The sequence below is a fragment of the Eschrichtius robustus genome, chromosome 2, assembly GCF_028021215.1.
Source record: "Eschrichtius robustus isolate mEscRob2 chromosome 2, mEscRob2.pri, whole genome shotgun sequence".
In the NCBI taxonomy this organism is placed as follows: domain Eukaryota; kingdom Metazoa; phylum Chordata; class Mammalia; order Artiodactyla; family Eschrichtiidae; genus Eschrichtius; species Eschrichtius robustus.
Genome location: NC_090825.1, coordinates 175,991,997 through 176,019,904, shown reverse-complemented (window position 1 = coordinate 176,019,904; position 27,908 = coordinate 175,991,997). Strand labels below are relative to the sequence as shown.

The 27,908-nt window shown below is 50.8% G+C and overlaps 1 protein-coding gene across 1 annotated transcript in view; it reads right to left on the bottom strand.

Annotated features, from left to right (window-relative positions):
- SEMA6B (semaphorin 6B) overlaps positions 1–27,908 on the bottom strand; it is an 84,806-nt gene that overhangs the window by 40,749 nt on the left and 16,149 nt on the right. The gene's annotated exons all lie outside the window — the stretch shown is intronic.

Sequence of the window (27,908 nt, the reverse complement as noted above, 5' to 3'; positions counted from 1 at the left end):
CGGTCTAGTGGTCAAGACTCTGCGCTTCCACTGCTCCACTGCAGTGGGCACGGGTTCCATCCCTGGTCCGGGAACTAAGATCCTGCCTGCATGCTGCATGGTGCGGCCAAAAAAAAAAAAAGGTGGGGCGGGCACTATATAATAGTATCTAACTCATAAGGTTGCTTTTACAATTAAAGGAGTTACTACGCATACCCACTAGCATGGAACACACCCTTCATAAATGTTAGCTTTCTCTCCTGTTTTCCCTCTGAGCCTGTATTCTTCATGAGAGAGGCTGGTTGTGTGACTGTGAAGGGGTGGTATTCCCAGGGCCTCCCAGGCCCCCAGGCTTAGAGTCAGGGATTGAGGTGGGTGTGTCTGGGACTGGTCCCCCTGCCTGGTGAGTGATTCCCCCATCCCAGAGCCCCTCCAGGCCAGCAGCCCCCAGCCCTCTCCATCCAAGCAGTGGAGGTGGCAGCTTCCCCCTCCACCTGCCTGGCAGTCACCAAGGTGGGTGCCCCTGCCAGGAGCATCTTTCCCAGAGTACAATTTCCTGGTGTGGGGGTCGTGAGAGACCCACTGGAGCAGATTCTGGAGGCAACGGAAGAAAGGGTGAGTGTAAACAGCCGACTCTCGGAAACCGGGTGGTCAACAGAGAGGAATGTGGGATCAAGAAAAGGGTTTTAAAACGTGCCTTGAGGGGATTCCCTGGTGGTCCAGTGGTTAGGACTCCACGCTTTCACTGCCGAGGGTGCAGGTTCAATCCCTGGTGGAGGAACTAAGATCCTGCAAGCGCGGCCGAAAGAAAAGTGCCTTGAACAGTGTAAAGGCTCACAAAATGGATGCAGCTAAATATACTTTTATTAGATAATAATTAAAATCATTATCCTAATGACGGTTATTACCAGCTCCCGATGCTCTGGGCTCCAAAGTCTGTCATCTCCTTCAGCTCACAAAGGAAGGGCTAAAAGCGACAGCACGCGGCCAGGGGCTCACAGCCCAAAGTCTAGGCCCCAGGGTGCCCAAGTGGTGGCACCGATTTCTATTTTAATATGTTGTTTTCAAAGCCCAGGAGGCTGCAGGTTCCTGTCTCTCGGGCTGGGAGCAGTAATGAGGTCTCTCCAGGGAGGATGAAAAGCTAGAAACAGGTTCTAGAAGCTGGTGGTTGTCAAGGCGGGGACAGCCGGGATCAAAGCTGGGAGGTGGGAGGCCCCCCAACCTGGCCTCCCCCAGCTGCCAGTTTGCAAGTTCTGTCTGGGAGGGGCTGTGTCCCAGGGCCAGTGTGCACTTATTGAGCACCCACTGTGTGCCAGGCTCTGGGAACTCAGAGGCATCTGTGACAGATATTAATGAAAGAAGTTCCCCAGTACAGAAGCAGCCACAGCCAAGAGAGTTTGAAGGAGGCAGGGAACTGCAGGGGAGTGAGGGGATGGAAGGGCTAGCCTGAGCAAGTGACACTTGAGCTGAGAACAGAAGGATGGGGGGGGGCGTTTGCCTGGCAATGGAACAGCAGGGACAAAGGCCCTGGGGCCACATGAAGCATTGACTATTTCAGAAACTGGGTGGCCCCAAACAAACCCATTTTCCTTTTGTTTCAGAGCCTCATTTACTCCTTCTGTGGAATGGGAATAATCACAGAAACTCAGAGAATGTACCTCTCCAGGGGTGTCTGAGTGTGTGTGTCCACCTGTGTCCTCCCAGCTCACCCCAACATTTACCCTTTTATTAGGCTTACTCTCCCCCTCCCCTTTCAGATGTCAGCTCCCCAGAACAGGAATTTGTGCATATCTTGTTCACTGCCATAACTGCTAGGCCTACCATGCATTAAGTACTCAATCAATACCTGTCAAATGCATACATAATAAGTATTATAGAACAGTGAGTATGCACCAGGCCCTGTGTTAAGTATTTTCTAACTATTAATTTATTTAATTCTCCTGGAAGCCCCATGGATGTGTGTGGGGAAGAGACTATTATAATCCCATTTTGCAGATGGGAAGATTGAGGCACAGAGGGGTTATGTGCCCACGTGTCTCACCAGCATGCTACACCGCCTCTGTCTGGACCTGTGGGTTGTGGGCTTGTGTGTGTTTGAGTGTCTGTGTGCATCTTGGTGTGTTCTTTGTTCTTGGTGTCACCAAGTATATGAAGGTCAAACATACCAGAGGCTTGCATGAACCCGGGAAGGGACTCTGAGCCTGCAGGTCGGTGGGTGCCCTAGTCCTGAAGGGAGGGCAGGCCCTCTCTGGTGAGGCAGAAGGTCCAGCCTTCAGGCCTTGTTCCCAATCCTGGAGCGGGGCTCCCTCCCACCTGCCGTGGCCTGGCCCTGGCCCAGCTGCCGACCTCAGGAACTCGAGTTCCCCCGGGGAGGCAGGCAATCAATTAGAACTGGCAGTGTCGGCCTAAGTAAAAGGCCTGCTTGAATGAGGAGGTCAGAAGGGCTGCTTGGAGCAGGAGGCACTGGGTTGGGCCAGGCCTAGCCAGGGCTACGGGGTCCCGTGGCCACCAGTGCCCACCTGCCTGCCAAGTCTGTGAGTCCCTGTGTATGCTCTTATTATGTTTATCATCACCAGGCCGGACCTATTTATAGACCTGAGAGGAGCAGCATCCAACTCATGCAAGCTGCAAACATTTACTGGGTACCGACTGTGTGTTAGGCGCGAGGACCCAGAAGGGGCAAGACACACCTCCTATTGGATCTAGTGGGAGTCACAGACATCACCAGGTAACCCACATAGGGTGGTAAGGGCTGTGATGATGACACACAGGTGGCAGTGGGGACCAAAGGAGGCATCAGGGAGGGCTGCCTGGAGGAGGTGAGCCATAAGCTGAGATCTGAAGGATGAATACAAGCAAGTCCCAAAGGAGGGCAGGGAGGAGGAATATCGTGGCATGGTTAGGAATGATTCCACATGTTCTGGGTGTCTAAAGCTGTATAACCAACTGTGGTAGGCAAAATAATGCTCCCCAAAGTTGTACCTGTCTAAATCCCTAGAATCTGTGAATATTTAACCTGACAGGGCAAAGGGGAATTAAGGTTGCAGATGGAATTAAGGTTGCTAATCAGTGGACAGTTGAGTTAAAGAGATTATTTTATATTATCCGAGTGAGCTCAGTGTAATCACAGGGAACCTTATAAAAGGGAAGCCAAAGAATGAGAGTGATGTAAAGGCAGAAAGACTCCACCAGCCATTGCTGGCTGTGAAGGTGGAGGAAGGGTTCCCCCCCACCCCCGATGCCCCTTTTCCTTGAGTTGAGGAATGTGGGAGGCCTCGAGAAGTTGGAAAAGGCAAGGAAACAATTCTCCCCTGGAGCCTCCAGAAGGATCAGCCCTGCCCACACCAGGATTTTAGCTACAGAACTTTAAAATAGTAAATTTGTGTTGTTTCAAGCCAGTAAGTTTGAGGCAACCTTGGTGTTCCTTGACTGGTAGCCGCATCACCCCAATCTCTGCGTCCATCATCACATGGCTGTCTTCCCTGTGTGTCCTAATCAGCCTGTCCTTTCTCATAAACACACTGGTCATTGGATTTAGGGCCCACCCTAAGTCCAGGATGATTTCATCTCGAGATCCTTAATTACATCTGCAAAGACCCCAGTTGCTGGTAAGGTCCCATTCCAAGGTCCCAGGTGGGCATGAATTTGTTTGGGGGCAGCGGGGGTGGGGTGTGGGGGAGTGTTTGACTTTGGTGTGTCTCCTGCTCTTGAAGGTCACCTCTTGGAGGGCAGGAATTCTGTCCATCTTGGACCCCCACAGCATTCCCTATGCCTAGAATACGGCCTGGCACACAGTAGGTGCTCAATAAGTATCTATCCAGCGAATGATTATGAAGCAGCCGCTGTGTACCAGGCCTGCCCTCGAGGACCAGGTTACAGGGCCTTGGTCTCTCCACATGGAGAGGGAGTTTTTCATGCCTTGTCGGGAAAAGAGAGAAAACATTTGATTCTCCATTGTTCCAAGGGCCTGGGGCAAAGTGAGGGATGGGAGAGACCAGGGGACCAGACTGTGGTTCTTCACTGTGTAGCCCTGGGCAGCAGCAGCAGCAACAATGAGAGGTGTGGGAGCAGCGGGAGGGAAAGTGCTGGTGGAGATGGTGCTTCTGCAGGAGGGAACCCCCCTGGGAATCAAGATGGGGAAGCAGGGAGGGAGGGAAGGGGTTGGTCAGAGAGCTGGTCGGTCCAGCAGGACACTGGACCAGAGGGCAGCGTGCTCACCCGCCCCTCTCTGGAGTGAAGGCAGGGCCAAGGTGGGGAGGGGTCTCTGTGTGAACCAGAATGGGAGTGGGTAGAGAGAAGCAGAACCAGGGGGAGGGGTGATGGAGGAGGTGAGGAGAGACAGAGGGAAAGAACATTGAGAGACACACAGATAGTGACAGAGACAGAGAGACAAAGATAGTCAGAGATAAAGGGAGGCACAGAGAGACAGAGAGACTGAGATTGAGCCCCAGAGAGAGAGAGGCGCAGAGAGAGGGACCCAGAGAGAGACTGAGAGAGACAGAGAGGGACAGAGAGACAGAGACAGAGACAGAAGGAGACAGAGGGACAGAGAGAAGTGTGTAAGAGGCTCCCAGCCCATCCTCTCACTTGTCCCCTCTGGGCCGAGGGCTCTGGTCCTGCCCTGCTTACCTGCCCCCCATTCCCCTAGCTGCTACTTGAGACCCCTCCTTGAGGGACCGCAGTCCCTAACATCAGGGCTCCCCACTGCAGAAGCCATGGGCTCGGCCGTGAGACCCTCCTGATCAGAATCAGGACCCTGATCCCCACTCAGCCAGAGCTGGGTCCCAGAGACAGGGACACATTTGCTCCTAAAATGGGGGCGGTCTCCACCACCCAGGCCTGAACTGAGCTGGGGAGGCCACACTCATGATGCTCCCCCCGGGTGTGACCCCCTGGGTGTTTTCCTTCCCTTCTCTGGCACACCCCACCCTAAGCCTGCGTGGGAGGGTTTCCCTCTATTTTACAGGAGAGGAAACTCAGGCCTAAAGATAGGGAGGGGTTGTTGAGGGGTACAGGTTCATTCACCTAGAAAATATGTACCAAACACCTACTGTGTGCCAGGCCCCATGCTGGGGGTCCTGGGTTCACTGTGGTGGCCAAGACTGATTGGGGCCCTGTCTTCATGGGGCTTACAGTCCCATTGGAGTGACAGACTCGAAACCAAGCAATTACAACTTAGGGTGGTGAGGGTCCTGATGTGGGACATCCAGGCATTTGGGGGGGTGCAGATGAGGCACCTGGCACAGTCTGGGGATCAGGGAAGGCTTCTTAGAGCAGGGGCTATTGAAGTTGAGACCTGAAGGCTGAGTAAGAGTGGGAAGAGGAGAGAACATGGTCTAGGCAGGGGGTATAGCATGTGCAAAGGGCCTGGGGTCAGAACCAGAGAAAGAATTCTCTTTAAGATCTGATGAAGGGGGGGCTTCCCTGGTGGTGCAGTGGTTAAGAATCCGCCTGCCAATGCAGGGGACATGGGTTCAAGCCCTGGTCTGGGAAGATCCCACATGCTGCGGAACAACAAAGCCCGTGTGCCACAACTACTGAGCCTGCGCTCCAGAGCCCACGAGCCACAACTACTTTAGCCTGCAGGCCTAGAGCCCGTGCTCTGCAACAAGAGAAGCCACCGCGATGAAAAGCCTGCACACTGCAACGAACAGTAGCCCGGCTCGCCGCAACTAGAGAAAGCCCACGCACAGCAACGAAGATCCAACGCAGCCAAAAATAAATAAATAAATATATTAAAAAAAAAAAAGAACTGATGAAGGGAATATGATGTTAGTAAGGGTCCACATGCAGAGGTGGAACTGGTTTATTATTCTGAGGGCTCTTTTGTGGGGGGGTTCATATTTTCCTGGTAAGTCTTTTTCTATTCTTTGACATTTAAGCTTATCTACATCATCCTTTTTTTCTTTCTTTTAACACTTTATTATGGGACATTTCAAACATGTATAAAAGTGGAGAAAATAATACAATGAAACCCCATGCACCCATCATCAATGTCAAAAATTTATCAATTAATTATTGATCTTGTTTCATCTCTCTTGGTATTATTTTGAAGAAAATTCCAGAATCATATAATGTATACAGACATAGATCAGTTTGTGTCTCTAAAAGATAAGGACTCATTATCTTAATTAAAGATAATTTAATTATCTTAGTTAAAAAATTAATACTTCCGTAATATCATCAAATATTCCACCGGTCTTTAAATTTCCAATTATATAAAAAGTGTCATAATTCTTTCCCTACAGTTTGAAGCAGGATCCAAATAAGATCTACACACATAATTGGTTGATTTCTCTTTACGTCTTTTTCTTTTCTCCTTGCAATTTATTTGTCGATGATATAGCATTCTGTTTTAGGTGTGTCCTCCAAAGAATATAGAGCTGGATTTTGTTTCTTTGTTTCTGTTTGTATGCATCTAACTTGAGAGTCTATGTCTTTCAAGTAGTGGGTTTAATCCATTTATATTTATTGCATTTACAGATGTATTTGGATATATTCCCATCACCTTCTTTTATTGTGTTTTCTGTTCAACATGATTTTTTTCCGTTGCTTCCTTTTTACCTTCTCTTCAACCTTCTACTGAATTTGTGGATTTCCTTTATTTCCTTTTTTATTCCCTCTAGTGATTTGGAAATTATTCATTCTATTTCTATCCTCTCAGTAGTCATTCTTATAATACTTTTTTTAAAAAACATGCATACCTAGCTTATCATAGCAGAAAGTTAATCCGTGTCTCTTTGCCTCTCTCAACAAGACAAATCTTAGGGTTCATGCACACCACAGCCTTCCCCACCCTCTCCCCGACACACACACACACACACACACACACACACACAGCATGAACACAGCATGTCACTCTTGCTGGTATTTGAGTCCTGCCTTGGCACACCCAAGGAAGGAAGTGAGGGGGGTTTGCCCATGTGGGTCATCAATGCTTGCAGGAATGGCCAAAGAGGTGGAGATGGATTCCAGAGGTCCTAACTCTCTGTGTGACAGGTTCTGCTTTGGGCCTCAGTTTCCCCATCTGTAGGAAAGTGTTGAGTCCCTCCTGCACTAACACCTGAGGATTTTGAGCCCCACCCCCCATCTTTGTTCCCACCATTCAGGCAAAAGACCGTGCCGGGAACTAGAATGCAGGACTGAAGGGGGGCAGTGGGGGCTCCAGGAGCTTACAGGAGACGCTGTCATTATTTACTTCACTGAGCTAAATAATCTCGGGAATTGCTCATCAGGGCCTGATAATTTGATTGGATTTCACGCACAATTAGGCTTTCAGAGCTGAGGAATTCCATCGTTGAGTTCAGGGAAGAAGCTAGGCTCCCTGCCAGAAAGGCTCAAGGTGAGGGGGCAGCAATGTGGGTGCCCAGCCCCAGGAAAGGGCCAAATGTGCAGGTCAGAGGGAGGCCTGGATGTCCCAGTCAGTGGGTCCAGCTGGGGCTGGAGTTGAAGACCACCAATCAAATTCAACTTGTCATTGTTCATTTATTAGTTGATTTATATTTGGAGACCTTTTTTTCTCTTTTTAAACATAAAGTCCAGAGAATACCATCACATAAGAACCAACCCAGTTAATGAACACAGTTAATGTTTTGTCACTTTGGCCTGAGATTTTTGTTTTTCTTCTGTGAAAGAATTCAGAATGATCGATTTAAAATCTGAGCCAGATCCATCCTACTTCTACCCACAGCCCTCCAGAGCTCCCACCTCCTTTGAGATAAAAAGCCCAAGTCTTCCCTGTGGCCCACAGGGTCCTGCATGACCTGCCCTGTCCCCTCCCTGCCCTCCCCTCCTCCCTCTCTGCCCCTCGCTCACTCTGCTCCAAACACAGGTCTCCTCACTGTTCCTCTAACACACCAGGCAGGGTCCTGCCTCAGGGCCTTTGCACATGCTGTTCTGCCAGAAATACCTTTCCCCAAAGTATTTTCTTCTTAGTGATTGGTCACCTATTCACCCTTTAATGCCCCTGCTCCAAGCCCCTTTCAGTGCAGCCTTAATTCTCCCACCCAAACCAGAGCCTCCTATCCCTGTTCCCCTCTGGCCAACACCCACCCCCAGCTCCAGCTCCCCTCTACCCCAGCCTGACCATGAGGCCTGGGGGTTGGTCTGTGGGAGACCACCTGGGCTCCAGTACCTGCGCAGGTACCCAAAGATAGCTGCTAAAAAAGACAAAACAGCTGTTGAAGCATTTATGATCTGAATATCCCTCTGAGTCTGAGGCTGGCCAGGTCTCTCTCCCTGATCTCTCTCCATCTCTCTTTATCCGTGTCTATCTCTGATCCCTAGTGTGTCTCTGTGTGTCTGTGTCTCTCTCCCTCTATCTGTCTGGGTCTCCTTTTGTCTCTGTCCGTCCCATGAGGCACCCGCTGCATTCACTGCCTCTCTCCCTCCCTCCCACAACTTCCCTCCTTCTCAGCCCCCTCCCTGCCCTCTCACTCCCTCCTTCATCCCCTACTCTTGTCCGCCTGTCCAGTTTCCCTCCCCACTGCACCTCCTTCACTCTCCTCTTCTCTGTTCTCCTCTCCCCACGCCACTGGGGACCCACACCCCTCTGTCACTGGTCACAGGTGGGGAGATGGTCTGGTCTCCCCCATCTCTTTGCCTCTCCTCTGACTTTTTTTTAAAGAAATTATTAACTGTTTTTTTAACTATTTATTTATTTTTGGCGGCGTTGGGTCTTCGTTGCTGCACGCGGGCTTTCTCTAGTTGCGGCGAGCGGGGGCTACTCTCTGTTGCGCTGCGTGCGCTTCTCATCGCGGTGGCTTCTCTTGTTGCTGAGCACAGGCTCCAGGCGCGTGGGCTTTGGTAGTTGCAACATGCAGGCTCACTAGTTGTGGCTCGCGGGCTCTAGAACACAGGCTCAGTAGTTGTGGCGCACGGGCTTAGTTGCTCCGTGGCATGTGGGATCTTCCCGGACCAGGGCGCGAACCCGTGTCCTTTGCGTTGGCAGGTGGATTCTTAACCGTTGCACCACCAGGGAAGTCCCTCCTCTGACATTCTATTTCAGTTTTTGTTAGCAGGGATCTCAGATGTGCTGGGCACCCTCCCCCAGTGCTGTGTGTCTCTGAGCTCCACATTCCCCTTCTCTACCAGGCTGCCCCCCACCTCTATTTCTGGGTCCCTCCATCTGCTCCCCACCTCCCCAGGTACTCAACTGAGAGCTGGGAGGCAAAATTGAAATGTATCCTGTGGCCTCACCTTCTCCCTGCCTGGCTGGGAGTGGGGGTGGGGGGACCAGAGAGGGAAAGCGGCCTCCCCAAGGTCACACAGCGCCTGGCCTGGGACCCCCGTGGCTTCAGGTGCGAGTCCCAGCACTTGCTGTGCCCCCCTTGACAGTTCAGCTTCCTCATCTGTATAGGGACCCAGTGGCACCTTGCTGGGTGATAATTAAGCAAACTGGCACAGAGAAAGTGTTTAGAACACGGGAAAGATGGAGTCGGGGGACCGGGGGACCGCTGTGGACTTGGATGATACCAAGAGGTGGAGGGGGATGAGGGAGGGGGCCGGCTTGCTTTGGGACCCTCATCCAGAGGCCAATTTGGTTCAGAAAATGTGGCCGGGGGTTCAGGGGCTGGGTGTGGGGAGGAGGCGGGCTGGTGGGACAAGCTAGTCTACCCTACCCCAAGAAATGAGTGTGGATTGGGGGGCTGGAGGAGAGAGTGAAGAGCATTGCGTTGCCTAGCAATAAAGATGAAGCTGAGGGGGACTTCCCTGGTGGTCCAGTGGGTAAGACTCTGTGCTCCCAATGCAGGGGGCCCAGGTTCGATCCCGGATCAGGGAACTAGATCCTGCACGCATGCCACAACTGAGTCCACATGCCGCAACTAAGGAGTCTGCATGCCGCAACTAAAGAGGCCACGTGCCACAACTAAGACCCGGAGCAGCCAAAATAAATAAATAAACTAAATATTTAAAAAAAAAAAAAAAAAGATGAAGCTGAGAGACAGGGTCAAGACCACTGATGTCCCAGGGTCTGGGGCGGGGGATGGGGGTGGCATTTAAGAAAAAAGAGTTGATATTTAGGAGTTTCAGCGGGGTGCTGACATTAATCAAAGAATCTGTGGGGAGGGGGCACAAATTCGTTTGTTCAGTCTGTCTTTATTGAGCACCTACTGTGTGCCAGGTGATGGGAACACAGCAATGAAAAAACCAGACAGAGGTCCATGCCTTTGTGGAACTGATATTCCAGTGGGAAATGGAGGACTAACAAGATATATATACAAGGTCCAGTGGTGAGCTGAGCTATGGATGGAACAAAGTAGGGTTGGGGGGGTCAGGGAGGGGAACGGGGCTATTTTAGACAGAGGGTGGTCAGGGAGGGCCTCTCTCAGGAGGTGACTTTATTTATTTATTTACTTATTTATTTATTTACTTATTTATTTTTAGCTGTGTTGGGTCTGTTGCTGCGCGTGGGCTTTCTCTAGTTGTGGCGAGTGGGGGCTACTCTTCGTTGCAGTGCACAAGCTTCTCATTGCAGTGGCTTCTCTTGTTGCAGAGCACGGGCTCTAGAAGCACAAGCTTCAGTAGTTGTGGCATGTGGGCTCAGTAGTTGTGGCGCATGAGCTTAGTTGCTCCGCGGCATGTGGGATCTTCCCGGACCAGGGCTCGAACCTATGTCCTCTGCATTAGCAGGCGGATTCTTAACCACTGCGCCACAAGGGAAGTCCCTCAGGAGGTGATTTTGAACACAGACCTGAAGGAGATGAGGGAAGAAGCTACGTAGAAATATGAAGGAAGAGCATTACAGGAAGAGGGCACAGCACATGCAAAGGCCCTGAGGGAGGACCACTACTAGATTATGAGGGATGTTTATATATATATGTATATTATATATATATAACATATATTTTTTCAACATATATATAGACATTTTTCAACAGTAACAGGATAATAGTCTAAATTAAAACTCCATAACACTTTTAACAGCTGTGTAGTATTCCACAGTGTGAGCCTAAAGTGATATCCTTAATGAAGCCCCAGCTCTAGGATGGCCCTCCAAGGATCCCCACCTCCTGCTCTATCACACCCTGTGTAATCCCCTCCAACTGGGTGTGATGGGGCCTCTGACTCACTTCTAAACAATAGAATATAGCAAAAGTGATGGGATATTACTTCTGAGGTTAATTAATTTACATGAGATTGTAAATTCCTTTTTGCTGTTCCTCTCTCTCTCTCTCTCTCTCTCTCTCTCTCTCTCTCTCTCCACAAGCTCACCCTGATGGAGAAGGCCACCTGGCAAGAAACTGAACACCACCAACAGCACCTGACCAGACTGGACAGCCCAGCCTGCCCTAGTTGCACCTGAAGATGAGACCGCAACCCCAGATGTCTCCCTGAACGTGGTCTCGTGAGATTCCGAAGCAAGGCACCCAGCTAAGCAGCACTGGGTTCCTGACCCACAGGATCTATGGGTAGTGACGTGTGCTGCTTGCAGTTTTTACGTTTGGGGTCATTTCTTGTGCCGCCAGAGATGACTAAGCCAGCACACGTGACTTCTTCAGGCTGGAAGGCAGTTTTTCTGGGCGGGAGCACAGTGTGGGGCGGGGAGAGAGGAGTTTGCGTTTCGCTGACAGGGCGGTGGGGAACCATGGGCGTTTGGGGGCAGCGTGGGATGGGATGAATCTGGGTTTTAGCTTGGTCGTTCTGGTTACGGCTGTGCGGGGACAGCGCTGTCAGGGGGCAGGACTGGAGGAGGTGGGGGGCCCGGGATGGGACCCCAGAAGTCTCCTATCGCAGCAGCTCAGGCTCTGTAGCTGCCCTGGGAGTTTTACATCTTCCTCACCCTCCAGATCCCACCTCTCCATCTCTCCCTGCCCCACTCCCTCTGCCGCTGCCCGTGATGAAAAATGGAATTATATTTTTATAACTTCTTGTTTTTCCCGAACTGAGCTCCATGTGCACTGGGCTAAATTTAAAATCAGATGGATGTAGGGTGATCGTGTTCACTCTCTCTCCCCTTGGGGGGGAAAAAAAAAATGTGTCTATTCAGGTGCTGTTCCTCTCAGGGATGGGGGGGAGGGGAGGGGGAGCGGAGGGAGAGGGGCATTTTTGCTGAGGAGTGACAGGGCTGAATTGCCACCTCTGGAGTCCCCCATCACAGTCCTGGTCACCCTGTGCGGCAACCACCTGTTTCTATGTTTGTCACCTCCTCAGGGCCTCCACCCTTGCTGTTCCCTCTGCCTGGCACAACTTTCCCACACATCTCTAGGGTCAGCTCACCCTTCAGGTGTCAACTTAAATGTCACCTCCTCCAAGAAGCTCTCCCTGACCAACTGGCTCCAAAAGCTGCTCAATTGCTTCCTGTCCCATCATCTTCTTGCATTTTCTTGACAGCACTTATCATCACCTGGAATTTTCTTAGGCTAATGATGGCAATTCTTTAGGTACAATTAAGGGAACTGGATCTTGGGTGCCCAACTGCTCCCAAGTCCAAACGACAGGCTGGCCAAGGCCTGCCCATCCCCCTCACCTTCTCTATGACTCTCCCCAAATAATTTATTTACCACTCAGCAAACATGTATTAAGTGGCTACTGCACTGGACTGTGTATCTAATGGTTCCTGACACTGTGCGCCTATTTGAATCACCTGGGGAGCTATTAAATCCTGCCACCACCTTCCACCCTGTCCTTGCCTGCCCTGAGATTCTGAGTTAATTGGTCTGAAGTGGGGGCTGGCTACATAATTCAAATGTGCCACCAGGGTGTAGTATGGTCGTTCTAGGTTTCCTCATTTCCCGAAAAGACCAAGCTCACCCATGTTTCCAGGTCTTTGTGAAGCTGGTGCCTCTGCTGGAACGTCCTCCCACTTCCTCTGCACCTATTTAAGTCCTCCACGACTGACTTTCTCTCATCCTTATAATCATTTACTTTTAATTTTGAGAAAAGGGAAGAAGAGAGAGGGCTTCCCTAGTGGCGCCGTGGTTAAGAATCTGCCTGCCAATGCAGGGGACACAGGTTCGAGCCCTGGTCCGGGAAGATCCCACATGCCGCGGAGCAACTAAGCCCGTGCGCCACAACTACTGAGCCTGCGCTTCTAGAGCCCACGAGCCACAACTACTGAAGCCCTCGTGCCACAACTACTGAAGCCCTCGTGCCACAACTACTGAAGCCTGCGCGCCTAGAGCCCGTGCTCCGCAACAAGAGAAGCCACCGCAATGAGAAGCCTGCACACCGCAACGAAGAGTAGCCCCCGCTAACCGCAACTAGAGAAAGCCCGCACGCAGCAACGAAGACCCAAAGCAGCCAAAAATAAATAGATAAATAAATTAATTAATTTATTTAAAAAAGTGAAAAAGAGAGAAAAGTGCAAAGACGAATATAGCAAACACCTGTGTATCTTCCACCCAGGGCTGACAAAAAATGGTTAACACTTGTCATATTTGCTTCAGGTCTTTTTCATCTTTTTAAGAAACAAACAAAATGTTAGAACGTTTATATATGTACATTCTCGCAAGCACATATATCCATGAACAGTGAATAGGATTATTTTGTGCATTAAAAAAAAATACAGGGAATTCCCTGGAGGTCCAGTGGTTAGGACTCCGCACTTTCACTGCTTTCATGGCCAGAGTTCAATCCCTGGTCGGGTAACTAAGATCAAGTCTCATGGTGTGGAAAAAAAAAAAAAGACATTAATGTACTCATGGTATATATAATTCTGCAACTTATTTTTTTCACCCAATGTTGTATGTTTGACTGTCTGGGTTCGAATTCAAGCTCTGCCATGTGAAGGCTCTGTGACTTTGAGAAAGTCACTTAGCTTCTCTGTGCCTGTTTCCTGACTATTTCAGAACAACAAAATACTCTAAAACTTAACAGTTTGAAAAAACAAACACTTATTATCGGGACTTCTCTGGTGGTCCACTAGTTAAGACTCCATGCTCCCAATGCAGGGGGCCCGGATTCGATCCCTGGTCAGGGAACTAGATCCCACATGCCGCAACTAAAGATCCTGCATACTGCAACTAAAAAGATCTCACATGCCATAGGGAAGATCTCGCACGCAGCGACAAAGATCCTGCGTGCCGGAACTAAGACCCAGCACAGCCAAATAAATAAATAAATAAATAAATAAATAAATTCAACAACAGCAACAAAAAGTTATTATCTCATTTCTAAGGGTCAGAAATCTGAGCGTGGTTTAGCCGGATGGTTCTGGCTTGGGGTCTCTCATGAAGTTGCAGTCAAGACATTGGTTGGGGGACTTCCCTTGCGGCACAGTGGTTAAGAATCTGCCTGCCAATGCAGGGGACACGGTTCGATCCCTGCTCCGGGAAGATCCCACATGCCGCGGAGCAACTAAGCCCGTGCGCCACAACCACTGAGCCTGCGCTCTAGAGCCCGCGAGCCACAACTACTGAGCCCGCATGCCACAACTACTGCAGCCCGCATGCCTGTGCTCCGCAACAAGAGAAGCCACCGCAATGAGAAGACCGCGCTCCACAACAAAGAATCGCCCCCGCTCGCCACAACTAGAGAAAGCCCTCACGCAGCAAAGCCGCACGCAACGCAGCCCCAAAAAGTAAATAATTAAAAAAAAAAAAAAGCCAGTCACTAAGTCCAGCCCACCCTCAAGAAGAGGAGAATTAGTCTCCATCTCCTTGAAGAAATTGTCAAAGAATTCATGGACATATTTTAAAACTCCCGCATTTGGAAAATACAGGAACTAATATTCTCTCCTTTTTAGCAGGTACTTTTTTTTTAAATTTTACTTATTTTTAAAAATTTATTTATTTTTGGTTGTATTGGGTCTTTTGTTGCTGCGAGCTCTTCGTTGAGGTGTGCTGGCTTCTCATTGCAGTGGCTTCTCTTGTTGCGGAGCACAGGCACGCAGGCTTCAGTAGTTGTGGCTCAAGGGCTCTAGAGCGCAGGCTCAGTAATTATGGCGCACAGGCTTAGTTGCTCCGCTGCATGTGGAATCTTCCCAGACCAGGGCTCGAACCCATGTCCCCAGCATTGGCAGGCAGATTCTTAACCACTGCACCAACAGGGAAGTCCCTAACAGGTACTTTTTAGTAGTTGTTTTAGGGTCGTTTTCTAAGGGATGCTATTTGTTATCACACACAGAGTGCTTAGCACAGTACCTGGTTCATTGTAGGTGCTCAATAAATGTTAGAAATTATTACTGTATAGATCTAACTACGTCCTTTTTGACTGTTCTACACTATTCCATTGTTTGAATATGCCTTAATTTACTTGCCTGTTCTCTCAATGGATTTTTAGGTCAATTCCTGGTTTTTAATTTTACAAACACTGCTGCTGTGAGCAGTCTTTACATATCTCTTTATGTACTAGGCAAAGTATTTCTCTAAGGATGATGATTAAAAATAGAATCGCTGGGTCACTGGATGGATGCACTCAGTCGCATCAATTCTTCTCCCATCGTCTCCCATCTGTCCCCAGAACAGCTCACCAGAGTTAATGCCTCAGGGCCTTTGCACATGCTGTTGCCTCTGCCTGTACCACTCTTTCCTCAGGTATCCACACAGCTCCCTCCTCACTTTCCTTTAGGTCTCTGCTCAAATGTCACCTCCTCAGAGAATCCTTCCATGAACACCCTGTCCCTCTAGCAACCTGCTTCATGTTTGGTGAGAGAACTTACCACTTGCCATTATATTAGGCATTTTATTGGATTGTTTATTGTATGTCTTCCCCACTGGAATGTCAGCTCCATGAGGGCAGGGATTTATGTGTTTCCTCCACTGCTACATCCCCAGCATCCAGAACAGTGCCTGGCACACAGTAGGCATCCAGTAAATACCAGCTGAGTGCTGATCTGATCTGGGTGGAGCTCTTAGGGGTCCTGACTTAGCCTCTCTCCCCCTTGGGTTCCATCCTGAATGCTCCTGAGCTGAAATTGAGGATTTCACTCCTTCTGGAGGCTCTAGGGAAGAACCCATTTCTTGCCTTTTCCAGCTTCTAGAGGCTGCCTGCATTCCTTGGTCCATGGCCTCTTTCTCCATCTTCAAAGCCAGCCAAGGCTGGTCAAGTCCTTCTCAAACTGTTACTATCTTTCTCACTTTGTCTTTTTGCTTCTGTTGTCACATCTTGTTCTCAGACTCTGGCGTTTCTGCCTCCCTCTTATAATTACCCTTGGGATGACATTGAGCCCACCCGGGTAATCCTGGATCACCTCCCCATCTCAAGATTCTTAACTTAATTGCATCTGCAAAGTCGCTTTTGCCACGTAAGGTGACATACGCAGAGGTTCTGGGGATTAGGACACGGACATCTTTTTTGAGGGGGAATTATAATTCTGCCAACCACAAGGAGATGCCGACATGGATAAATTCGTTCATTCCACAAACACTTATTGAGTGCCTACTGTATGCCAAGCTGTCCTAGGTGTGGCAGGCAACAAGGCAGACAATCATTCTGGCCTTCATGAAACATAAGTTCTAGTGAGAGAGACAGAGAGGAAACACATTCAATGAAGCAGACAGAATACCTGATGTTGGCTACCGGGGAGGGTCTGCCTGAGGGGGTGACATCTCGACACCTGGCCAGTGTTGCCCAAAGCTGCATGCCCCTTTTTCACAAAAAACATGACTTCGGAGGGTGCTTGGCAGGGTGTGAAATAACCTTGAACTCCCGTTGCAAAGAGACTCTTCTTAAATGTCATTTCCATCTTCCCCAAGTCTCAGCTGGGTCCTGGGGGAGGGGGTGTCTGTAACGCCTTTTCTACCCTCTAATCCCATCACAGGATCAGTGCCTCTGCAGGCGGCAGTAACCAGTGAGATTCAGATCAAATTGTTTTTTCAGTTACCTTCTATCTACGATGAGAAATGCTGATTTTTCTTTCACGTTTGTGATTAAGAGAAAAGGACTTCCCTGGTGGCGCAGTGGTTAAGAATCCGCCTGCCAGTGCAGGGGACACGGGTTCGAGCCCTGGTCCGGGAAGATCCCACATGCTGCAGAGCAACTAAGCCCGTGCACCACAACTACTGAGCCTGCACTCTAGAGCCCGCGAGACACAACTACTGAGCCCGCATGCCTAGAGCCCGTGCTCCACAACAAGAGAAGCCACCGCAATGAGAAGCCCGCGCACCGCAATGAAGAGTAGCCCCCGCTCACCGCAATTAGAGAAAAGCCCATGCACAGCAACAAAGACCCAATGCAGCCAAAAATAAAATAAATAAATTCATTAAAAAAAAAAAAAAACCAAGAGAAAAGGACTTTCAAAAACCCCTATGGGTATCGATGTTCCAGATGTGAGCGGGTTTAAAGGAAAATATTAATTACAGGTGTGGGGAAAAGGGAAAATGTAAAAAATCATTGGCACAAGTTTGTGAAATGTCACCTGTCCACTTTACAGACTGAGAAACAGAGGCCCGGGAAAAAGGAAGGACTTCCCATGACCACAACCCACTGGTGGGCTGAAGGTCTTTCCCCAGGAGGGGAGGGGTGAAGGCAGCAGGTGTTTCATCATTTCCATACCTTCACCCATTTGTGAGCAGGAGTCTCCCCAACCCTCCTTGCCCGCAGCTGTTGAGAAAAAGGCCTATGAAGATATTCAGGAAACAGCATCCCAGGCAGAGAGAAAGGCCTGTGCAAAGACCCTGGGGCACAGGACTGTGCCTGGCATGTTGGAGGAACAGCGAGGAGGCCCGTGTGTCTGAAGCAGAGTGATCAAGGGGGAGAGAGGGAGGAGGGGAGGGCAGGGGGAAGACATGGGCTTTTATCCCCAAGGAGGTGGGAACCCTGGAGGGCTGTGGGCAGGGAAGAGGCCAGACTTGACGCAGGTGCTCACTGACGCCCTCTAGCTGCCACAGGGAGAATGCATTGAAGAGGGAGTGCAATGGCCGAGGGGAGACCAGTCCCAGCTCTCTCACTCGCTGTGTGTCCCTAGGCAAGTGAATTCCCTGAGCTCAGTTTCCTTACCTGCTAAAGATGGACCTTAACAACTCCTTCTTCCTGGGGCTGCAGCAGGGACTCTGCGATAACACACGGATGGTGCCTGTTGCCCCAGATTCTGGCTGGGTGTGCTGCTACTGAGTTATTATTTTAGGGTGTCAGGGTTCTGCTAACACACTCTCCCCAAGGTGGGAGGATGAGGTCAGCAGCACCCCCTGCTCAGGCCCCGATGAAGTCAGCAAGACAGACGGGTGGGTGTGAGGACAGCCGTGGAAATAGATTTCCCACCTGCGCTTTGTGCCTCTGGGAGAGGTGAGGATGAGCAAACCAACGGGAACATCACACTTCACAAGCTGTGAGACACAACACACCTCGCTGCCTGGGAGCTCCCTCCTGCAGGGAGCCCTCCCAGATTGCCTTGACTCTCTGGGGTCCTGCAGGAAGCTGTTGCGGGGAGGGGGAAGATCTCAGGGAAATAATAGGGACCCCAGAGAGGCTGGTCAGATGCAGGGAAGGATAGTCAGAGAGGACCGCGGAAGTGCCCAAAATGTGTGGGAAAGTGCTGAGCAGGATGGGAAGTCAGGCAGGTGTGGGTTAGAATCCTGGCTCAAACTCACTTGCTCTGTGACTCTCTCTAGATGACTCCTTTCTGCTTTCTCAGCCACCAAGTGGAGAGAAAAGCCTACTTTTTTTTTTTTTTTTTTTACAAGGGATCCAAGCCGTGCCCCCTGCAGTGGAAGTGTGGAGTCCTAACCACTGGACCGCCAGGGAAGTCCCAAGAAAGGTCTCCTTAAGTTGCTTAGCAAATATTTAGTAAGCACCTACTGTGTGCCAAGCCCTGTTTGGGGCACCAGGGACACAGCAGTTAACAAGGAAGACCCAGCTCTGCCCTCCCAGGGCTCTCAGGCCTGTGGGGAAGGCAGACGTTTAGCTGGGTTGCTAAAATACAGGGGGACCATAGGTGTGGTGGGGGGCACCTAGGGCTTTGTGAACCCCAGAGGAGGACCAGATTCAGCCTGGGGAGGGGGGTCAGGGAAAAGCTCCTTCTGAGATGACCCCTGGGGAGTGAATAGTTCTCCAGGCAAAGGGGTGAGGAAGAACGGTGCCTGGCAGCAGGCTCAGTATGGGCAAAAGTCTGGAGATGAGAGAAATTCTGGGTGATGTGGTGATGTGAATGCAGGGCCTGCCTGGAGGAGAACATTGGATGTGATTGTGCCTGGTCATGGGGCAGATTAAACAAGAAAATCATCATAAAGTGCCCGGCTCACAGCTGGGTCCACAGGTTTTAGAAGCTAGAAAGTCCAGGGGCTTCAGGCACAGTTTGATCAAGGGCCTCAGAACTCAGCCTCCTTCTCTGACTTGGCTCTACTGTCCTCCATTGACTTCTGTGTCAAGCAGACAGACCTCGCAGACTGACCCTTGGCAGATCCCAGCTGATGTCTCCCCAGTTTAGAGATGTCTTTCCTATAATTATCAATCATTTCCCAGGGCTGGTTCCCCTTGGCTCACACTGAGTTGTGTGCTGTAGCAGATGCTCTCAGAGCCCTGTATCTCTGCAGCACTCACAAACACTTAAAACACTCTGCTGTGGGGCTTTCTCTCTGCCCAGAGCCAATATTCCTGGGAGCAGCCCTCAGGCAATGCTGGTTGAAAGTTGGAGGATGGATACCCCAGCTCCCTCACTCTTGGGGAGGAACAACTGTGTGGTATAGTGTACACTGTTGTCTCCCAGAAGTCCTCAGCATGACTGAACCTCAACTGGCTCGTGACACACCCTACATCGGCTGCCTTCCCTTACTTATCTAATTTTCTGCTCTCTTACTGGTGCTAAGCAGACCCCAAGACAAGATTCTGGCTGCAGATAGTTTATCTGGGAGGTTGTGGTGATTTTAAAATATGCCCACAAATTCTTTGACATGCTTACCTTCAAAAATTGAAGGCTAATTCCCCTCCTCTTGAGTGTAGGCTGTACTGAGTGACTCACTTCTAAAAAATAGAATACGGCAGAAGTGACAGTGTGACTTCTGAAACGAGGTCATACATACGAGGCATGTGGCTTTCTCTTTGCTCAGTCTCTCTCTCTCTCTGATCATCCATTCTGGGGAAAGCCAGCTGCCATGTTGAGAGGACACTCAAGCAGCCCCTGGTGATGCTGAAGTGGTAAAGAACTGAGGCCTCCCGCCAACAGCCATGTGCTGGAGCCAGCTTGGAAGCACAGTACAGACATGGGTACATACACACCAGCCATGTGGCATGCCCTCGTGTGTGCACACAGGCCACTTGCCGCCTCACATACACCCCACACCAGAGATGTGTCAGATACTTAACAACCAAAGTGGCCCCGGCATTGACTACCCAGATCAGAGGGTATGGGACGGTCTGGAGGTCCCAGGGGAGCAGCTGGCATTGAAACTGAGGGTGTGCCAGGGACAGGAGTGGGGACAGAATAGTATCCTCTCCCTGAGCTTCAAGAGAGAGTTTTCTCTCCCACTCTGGTGCCACTTCTCTGGCCTTCCTCACACAGGCCACTGTCCCTCTGCAGGCCCCCACCCGCCATGCCACGGGCTCCTGCCACTTCCTCCTTCCTTCCACTGGACCTTGGCACATGCCGTGGTTCTTTCTGCTTCCCCTCACCTCACCCTAGCCCGCACATTTGATGAATCTCAGGGTCACACCTACCTCCCCACCCCAGCTGTACCAGTGCTCCCTGCTAAAAGCACTCACAATCCCCTGCTTTTTGCCTTTCTTTTTCTCTTTTGGCGGTATTTTATTTTAAAAAATTTATTATTTATGTATTTATTGTGGCTACTCTGGGTCTTCGTTGGGGCACGCGGGCTCAGTAGTTGCGGTATGTGGGATCTTAGTTCCCTGACCAGGGATCGAACCCAGGCCCCCTGCACTGGGAGCTCGGAATCTTAACCGCTGGACCACCAGGGAAGTCCCCATAAGTTTAGATTTACTGAAAAGTTGCAAAGAGAGTACAGAGAGTTTCTACTCTTCACCCAGCTTCCCTTAATGTTAAAAAGTAGAACTACCATATGACCCAGCAATCCCACTACTGGGCATATATCCTGAGAAAACCATAATACAAAAAGAGACATGTACCACAATGTTCATTGTAGCACTATTTACAATAGCCAGGACATGGAAGCAACCTAAATGTCAATCGACAGATGAATGGATAAAGAAGATGTGGCACATATATACAGTGGAATATTACTCAGCCATAAAAAGAAACAAAATTGAGTTATTTGTAGTGAGGTGGATGGATCTAGAGTCTGTCATACAGAGTGAAGTAAGTCAGAAAGAGAAAAACAAATACCGTATGCTAACGCATATATATGGAATCTAAAAAAAAAAAAGGTACTGGGCTTCCCTGGTGGCGCAGTGGTTGAGAATCTGCCTGCCAATTCAGGGAACACGGGTTCGAGCCCTGGTCTGGGAAGATCCCACATGCCGTGGAGCAACTAGGCCCGTGAGCCACAATTACTGAGCCTGCGCGTCTGGAGCCTGTGCTCCGCAACAAGAGAGGCCGCGATGGTGAGAGGCCTGCGCACTGTGATGAAGAGTGGCCCCCGCTTGCCACAACTAGAGAAAGCCCTCGCACAGAAACAAAGACCCAACACAGCCATAAATAAATAAATAAATAAACCCAAAGTTTAAAAAAAAAAAAAAATGGTACTGATGAACCTAGTTGCAGGGCAGGAATAAAGGCATAGACATAGAGAGTGGACTTGAGGACACAGGGTGGGAGGGGGAAGCTGGGGCGAAGTGAGAGTAGCATCGACATATATACACTACTGAATGTAAATAGGTAGCTAGTGGGAAGCAGCTGCATAGCACAGGGAGATCAGCTCTGTGCTTTGTGACCACCTAGAGGGTGGGAGGGAGGGAGACGCAAGAGGGAAGAGATATGGGGATATATGTATATGTATAGCTGATTCAACAGAAACTAGCACAGCACCGTGAAGCAATTATACTCCAATAAAGATCTATTAAAAAAAAAAAAACCTTTCATAACCTCAGCACATCTGTCCAAATGAACAAACCAGCGTGGGCACGTTAAGATGATCAGACGCAGGACTTCCCTGGTGGCGCAGTGGTTAAGAATCTGCTTGCCAATGCAGGGAACACGGGTTCGAGCCCTGGTCCCGGAAGATCCCATAACTAGTGAGCCCGAATGCCACAACTACTGAAGCCCCTGCGCCTAGAGCCCGGGCTCTGCAACAAGAGAAGTCACCGCAATGAGAAACCTGTGCACCGCAAGGAAGAGTCGCCCTCGCTGGCCGCAAGTGGACCCAACGCAGCTAAAAATAAATAAATAAAATAAATTTATTTAAAAAAAAAAGATGATGGGACACTCCAGACTTCCTTTGGATGTCTCCCGTTTTTCCACGAATGTGCCTTTTCTCTGTTCCACGGTCCAATCCAGGATCCCACATTGCACTGAGTGTCCACTGCCTTTTAGAACTGCATGATTGCAATTTTAAAATTATTTGCATCATTCCTGTTTCACGCCTCTCTGGAAGTTAGCTCCGTGAAGCCGGCAGATAAAAGAATCTGAGGCTGGGGACTTCCCTGGTGGTCCAGTGGTTAGGGCTCCGCACTTCCACTGCAGGGAGCACGGGTTCGATCCCTGGTGAGGGAACTAAGATCCCACATGCCGCGTGCTGCAGCCAAAAAAAAAAAAAAAAGGAAACTGAGGCTGACCCACCGATAGGAAGTTACTTGGGTCTGAGCCAGAAACAGCCGGGTCTGTGTGATAAAGGAGCTAGACCTACTCCCTTGTAGAGCTGTCTCACCGACTGAGTAGAGGGGTGCTAGGAGGGTTCTGATGGTGGAGGGAATGGTATGAGCACTGGTGTGGCAGTGCGTCCTCGAGAAACTAGGTGAACACTGTCAGGAGGGAGGGTGATGGGGGTGGCAGGTGGGGGGAGGGGGAGGTGATGCGCGGGGAGCTCCAGGATAAGGTCTGGCAGAGCCCGTTAGAGCCGCTGCAGGTTTTGGAGCAGGTGATGATCTGAGCAAGCGCGGGGGACCTTGGGAGTTTCTTAGCCTCTCACTGAGCAGGGCCAGTCTCTCTGGGCCTTGGGGAAAGGAAGGCAGCGTCTTCTTTTTTTTTTTTTTTTTGGCCGCACCGCAGGCATGCAGGATCTTAGTTCCCCGACCAGGGATGGAACCTGCGTCCATTACATCCCTGCACTGGAAGCACAGAGTCCCAACCAGGGAAGTCCCAGAAGGCAGCTTGTTTGGATGTGGGGTTGACACAGCCTCAGAGGGAAGCAGGCGGCCCGCGGGGATCCAGAAGAGATGCATCCCCCAGGAGAGACCGGAGGCTGTGGGATCTGGGATCCACGGAGCCTGGGGCCAGGAGGGGGTGGGGATGTCACAGAGGAAACAGGCTCAGCACGAATCTCTGCCCTTGACTCTCCCTTTGCCTTTACCTTGTCCTCAACTCCAGCCACGTCCCCAAGCATCTGGATTCCGAATCTTGCCAATGACCCCCCCAACTGCCCTCACCCCCACTATCTCCCCCAGGAAAGACAGCTCAGCCAGGTCCTCTGCACTCTGGCTCTGCCTGACCGTCTACCCTCCTCAAGATCTCCAACAGCCTCTCCTCTGCCCCTTGGGGGTGCAACTGGGGCAGGGCATGGCAGGGCACCTCCTCTCCTTCCCCACAGCCTCCTCCTCCCTGGCCTCCCAACTCCAGCCTTGCCCACTGCTGTCCACCCCACACTGGCCACTAGAGAGATATTCCAGTACATACTCTAATCTCGTCCAGGCTCTAACACCCTCTGACGCTCCCCATTGCCCTCAGGATAAATTCTGGATTTTTATATACAACGTTTGATGTCCTGAGGGTCCCTGTGGTCTGATCGGGGCACACACTGTCCCGTCGGCCCCCAGAACTTCCCAACGTCTGCACCCTTGCTCACACCTGCTCACACATGCCTTTCCTTCATCAGCACTTCAACCCTTTTTAATGTCGTTATTCCTCCATAGCCTGGGAGCTCCTGGGGGCAGGGAACACAACCCCACAAATAATAATAATGCATCCTCGTACTGGGTTAAGCACTTCCTGTATCCTCTCAGTCAGTCTTTGCAACTGCCCTGCAAGGCGGGTGCCATGAGTCTGATTAACAGATGAGGAAACAGAGGCTCAGAGTGGACCTATGATTTGCCCAAGGTCAGTCAGTAAGCCAAGAATAAAAGGGACCCTCCTTCCTGCTTCTTCCCATGGCCGACTCCTGCTCTTTCTTTAAGTCTCAGCTCAGCTGTCATCTCACCCTGGGCTCCCGGGTGGGGTCAGGTGCTTAGTCTGGGCCCCCACAGCCGGAGGTGATTACTGCATGACTTATGTGCCAGGCCTCCGCTGAGCATCAGCACTGTGCCCCTGAAGTCTTAACAAATCTCTGAATCTGGTGCTGTGACTGCCTGCACCCATCTTCCAGATGAAGCAACTGAGACTCCAAGAAGTGAAGTTTCCTCCTGCTGGGAATGCGTGCGTGCGTGTGTGTGTGTGTGTGTGTGTGTGTGCTTACTACCCTCGGAAGCAGCAGCAGATCCAGCCATCCCCTCCCCAGCCACACGCGCCCGCACATACACCCGCGCGCACACAGGCCCACACCTGGCCGTTTATCCCCGCAGAGTCCCGCCTCCCACACGCGGGCGGCCGGCTGGCGTCTGCGCGGCTGGCGCTTGTAAATACATCCTCCCGCTGGGGCCGACTTGCTCCTCCGCTCCTTCGCTGCCACCGGGAGGGAGATGGGGGGGGGATGGGGGCGACGGAGGCACAGGACTGAAATTGTTCTTAGGACCTTCCGGCCCCACTTTCCTTCTGCCTCCCTGATGATGGGGGAGAGGGGGGTCGCCCGGGCCCTGGGTCCCCACTCCAGGCTGAGCCCGTGACCCCGGGATGAAGACAGCCCCTCACGCTCAGTGTGCCTTTGGAAAAGTTCCACGGGACCTCGTGGCCTGGCCCGCGGTAGAGGCTCAAGCAAGGTTCGCTCCCTTCTCCCGTCCCCCGTCTGGGCCCGAACACCCACTCCCTTTCTTAAGTGGCCTTGGGAAGGGTCTTGCGGGGATAGACAGATGGGCTGGGGACAGACGGATCGCGGCACGTGGGAGTTACGCCTGGGCCTGGGGCGTGGGAGGGTGGTGCTCTGGCCACCGCCACCATCGGTCCCCAAAGAGCTCCGGCTGCGGGGAAGCCGCCAGGCGGGGGAGAAGGGGCTCCCGGAGGTTCCTGGAGAACAGGCTTTCCTACCATCTCCCCCGCCGCCTCCACCACTGTGGTCCCATTGCGCAGGCGCGAGGAAGACGCGCAGAGAAGGGGGTCGCTCGCTCCTAGTCACACAGCCCCGCCGGTGCAAGGTCTGATCTCGGGGTGCAGGTGACGCTGGATGGGTCTAGGGCCTGGGGTGACTTGGACTTGGGGGCCCTGTCCCGCACTACATCTCCCGCCCACCCGGGCGACCCATTCCCGGGAAAGCTAGGGCGCCGCGGGCCCCGGCTGTGGGCAGAGCACGCCCCCTGCCGGCCACGGCAGGAATCGACGCAGCTACGAAGCCCGGGACCTTGGATGGAGCCCCCACTCCGAATAGAGCACCCACCCAGCTCCCCGCTCCCCGGCTGAAACTGACCCCTGATAGAGCTCCCGACGCTGCGTTCAGCCCCAGCTCTGAGCTAAGCTCCAGACCCCGAGACCCTGGTCTCAGGCTAAGCACCCAATTCCAAGTTGAGCCTCCGACCCTGGATAGAGCCCCTGGTCTGTTTTTCAGACCCCTGCTCCCTAGCTAGACCCCCAAGGATGTCCGACCACCTAGAGGAGCTGTACACATTGCTCCCGACTCACAATGTTACAGGTTCTAATCCCATCTCTTCCACGACCTGGCTGAGCGGCCTCAGACAGGTCAGTTGCTTCCTCTGAGCCTCACTTTCGTCATCTGTGAAATGGGACGCTTGTACCCCATCGCAGGGTTGCTGTGAGAATTTGGTGAGTTAATGTACGTCAAGTGCTAACAGTCACTGGCACGTAGTAGGCGATCAGTAAATCTTAACTACAGTATTGTTATTATTATTACCAGATGTGCTGATAGGCACTTTAAAAGAAAAACAGCTTTGGAACTTCCCTGGTGGTCCAGTGGTTAAGAATCCGCCTTCCAATGCAGGGGACTCGGACTTGATCCCTGATCGGGGAACTAAGATCCCACATGCCGCGGGGCAACTAAGCCCACTCGCCACAACTACTGAGCCCGTGCGCTCTAGAGCACACGCGCCACAACTAGAGAGAAGCCCGCAAGCCACAGCGAAAGATCCTGCATGCCGCAACTAAGACCCGACGCAGCCAAATAAATGAATAAATATTAGTTAAAAAATAAAAGAAGGGCTTCCCTGGTGGCGCAGTGGTTAAGAATCCGCCTGCCAGTGCAGGGGACACGGGTTTAAGCCCTGGTCTGGGAAGATCCCACATGCCGCAGAGCAACTAAGCCTGTGCGCCACAACTACTGAGCCTGCGCTCTAGAGCCCGCGAGCCACAACTACTGAAGCCCGCAGCCTAGAGCCTGTGGAACAAGAGAAGCCACCGCAATGAGAAGCCCGCGCACTGCAAGAAAGAGTAGCTCCCGCTCGCTGCAAGTAGAGAAAGCCCGCGGGCAGCAACAAAGACCCAACGCAGCCAAAAATAAATAAATAAAATAAATTTATTTAAAAAAAGTTCTAAAAAAAAAAAAATAAGTAAAACAGCTTCATCATGACATAATTTATATACCATACAATTCACCCACTTAAAGCATACAATTCAGTGGTTTGGTATGTTACATTATTCATTTTCTAAAATTATGGTAAATATATAATAAAATTTACCATTGTAACCATTTGTAAGTGTACAGTTCAGCGGCATTAAGTGCATTCACAATGTTGTGCAACCATCACCACCATCCACCTCCAGAACTTTTCCATCAACCCCAACACAAACTCTGTGCCCATTAAACACTAACTCCCCATTCCTGTCTCCCCCTCCCCCAGCCTCTGGTCACCTCTGTTGTACTTTCTGTCTGTGGATTCGCCCATTCGAGGTCCTTCATATAAGTAGATCATACAATATTTATCATCTTATGATTAGCAGCTTAAACCTATATTTTCAAGGTTCATCCATGTTATAGCATGAATAACTTCCTTCCTTTTTATGGCTGAATTATATTCCACTGTATAGATGGATCACATTTTGTTTATCCATTCCTCTGTTGATGGACATTTGGATTGTTTCCATCTTTTGGCTATTGTGAATCATGCTGCTATAAACATTGTTGTACAAATACCTGTCTGAGTCCCTGCTTTCAACTCTTTTGGGTATACATCTAGGAGTGGAATTGCTGGATCATATGGTAATTCTATGTTTAGTTTTTTTGAGGAACAACCAAGCTATTTTCCACAGAAGCGGCACCATTTTGCATTCCCACCAATAAAGTACGAAGGTTCTAATTTCTTCACATCCTCCTGGACACTTCTTATTCGTTCTTTTATTTTTCTCATTTTTATTTTTAGTTTTTCTGGCTTGTGGGATCTTAGTTCCCCAACCAGGGATTGAACCTGCGCCCTCGGCAGTGAAAGTGTGGAGTTCTAACCACTGGACCACCAGGGAACTCCCCTTATCCATTCTTATTTGTGGACCTGTAGGTTTTATTATTCCCATGTCACAGTGCATAGGAATTATCGACCCCAAATGCCAATACATAGTGACCCGGATGAGAAACCCTGAACTCAGGAGAGGGTAGTACCTGGCTGTGGATGGTTGGAGGTGGGACAAACATTCCTGGGTTGGAATCCTGGCCCTGCCACTTGTGCCTGCATGTCCTCAGGCAAGTCACTTCCACTCTCTGGGCCTCAGTACCCTGTCCAAAAAGAAAAAGGGGGGGATGAGATAAAGAGACATTTCATTTATTTTTGCCTCATGAGGTCTGTGCCAGGGTTGTGTATCCCCCACGTGCAGGGCAGGACTCGACATACATTGGTTGTCCGGACTGCGCTGGCCCCCCTGGTCCTATAGCCGCAACTGGGACCCAGGGTTGGGGATG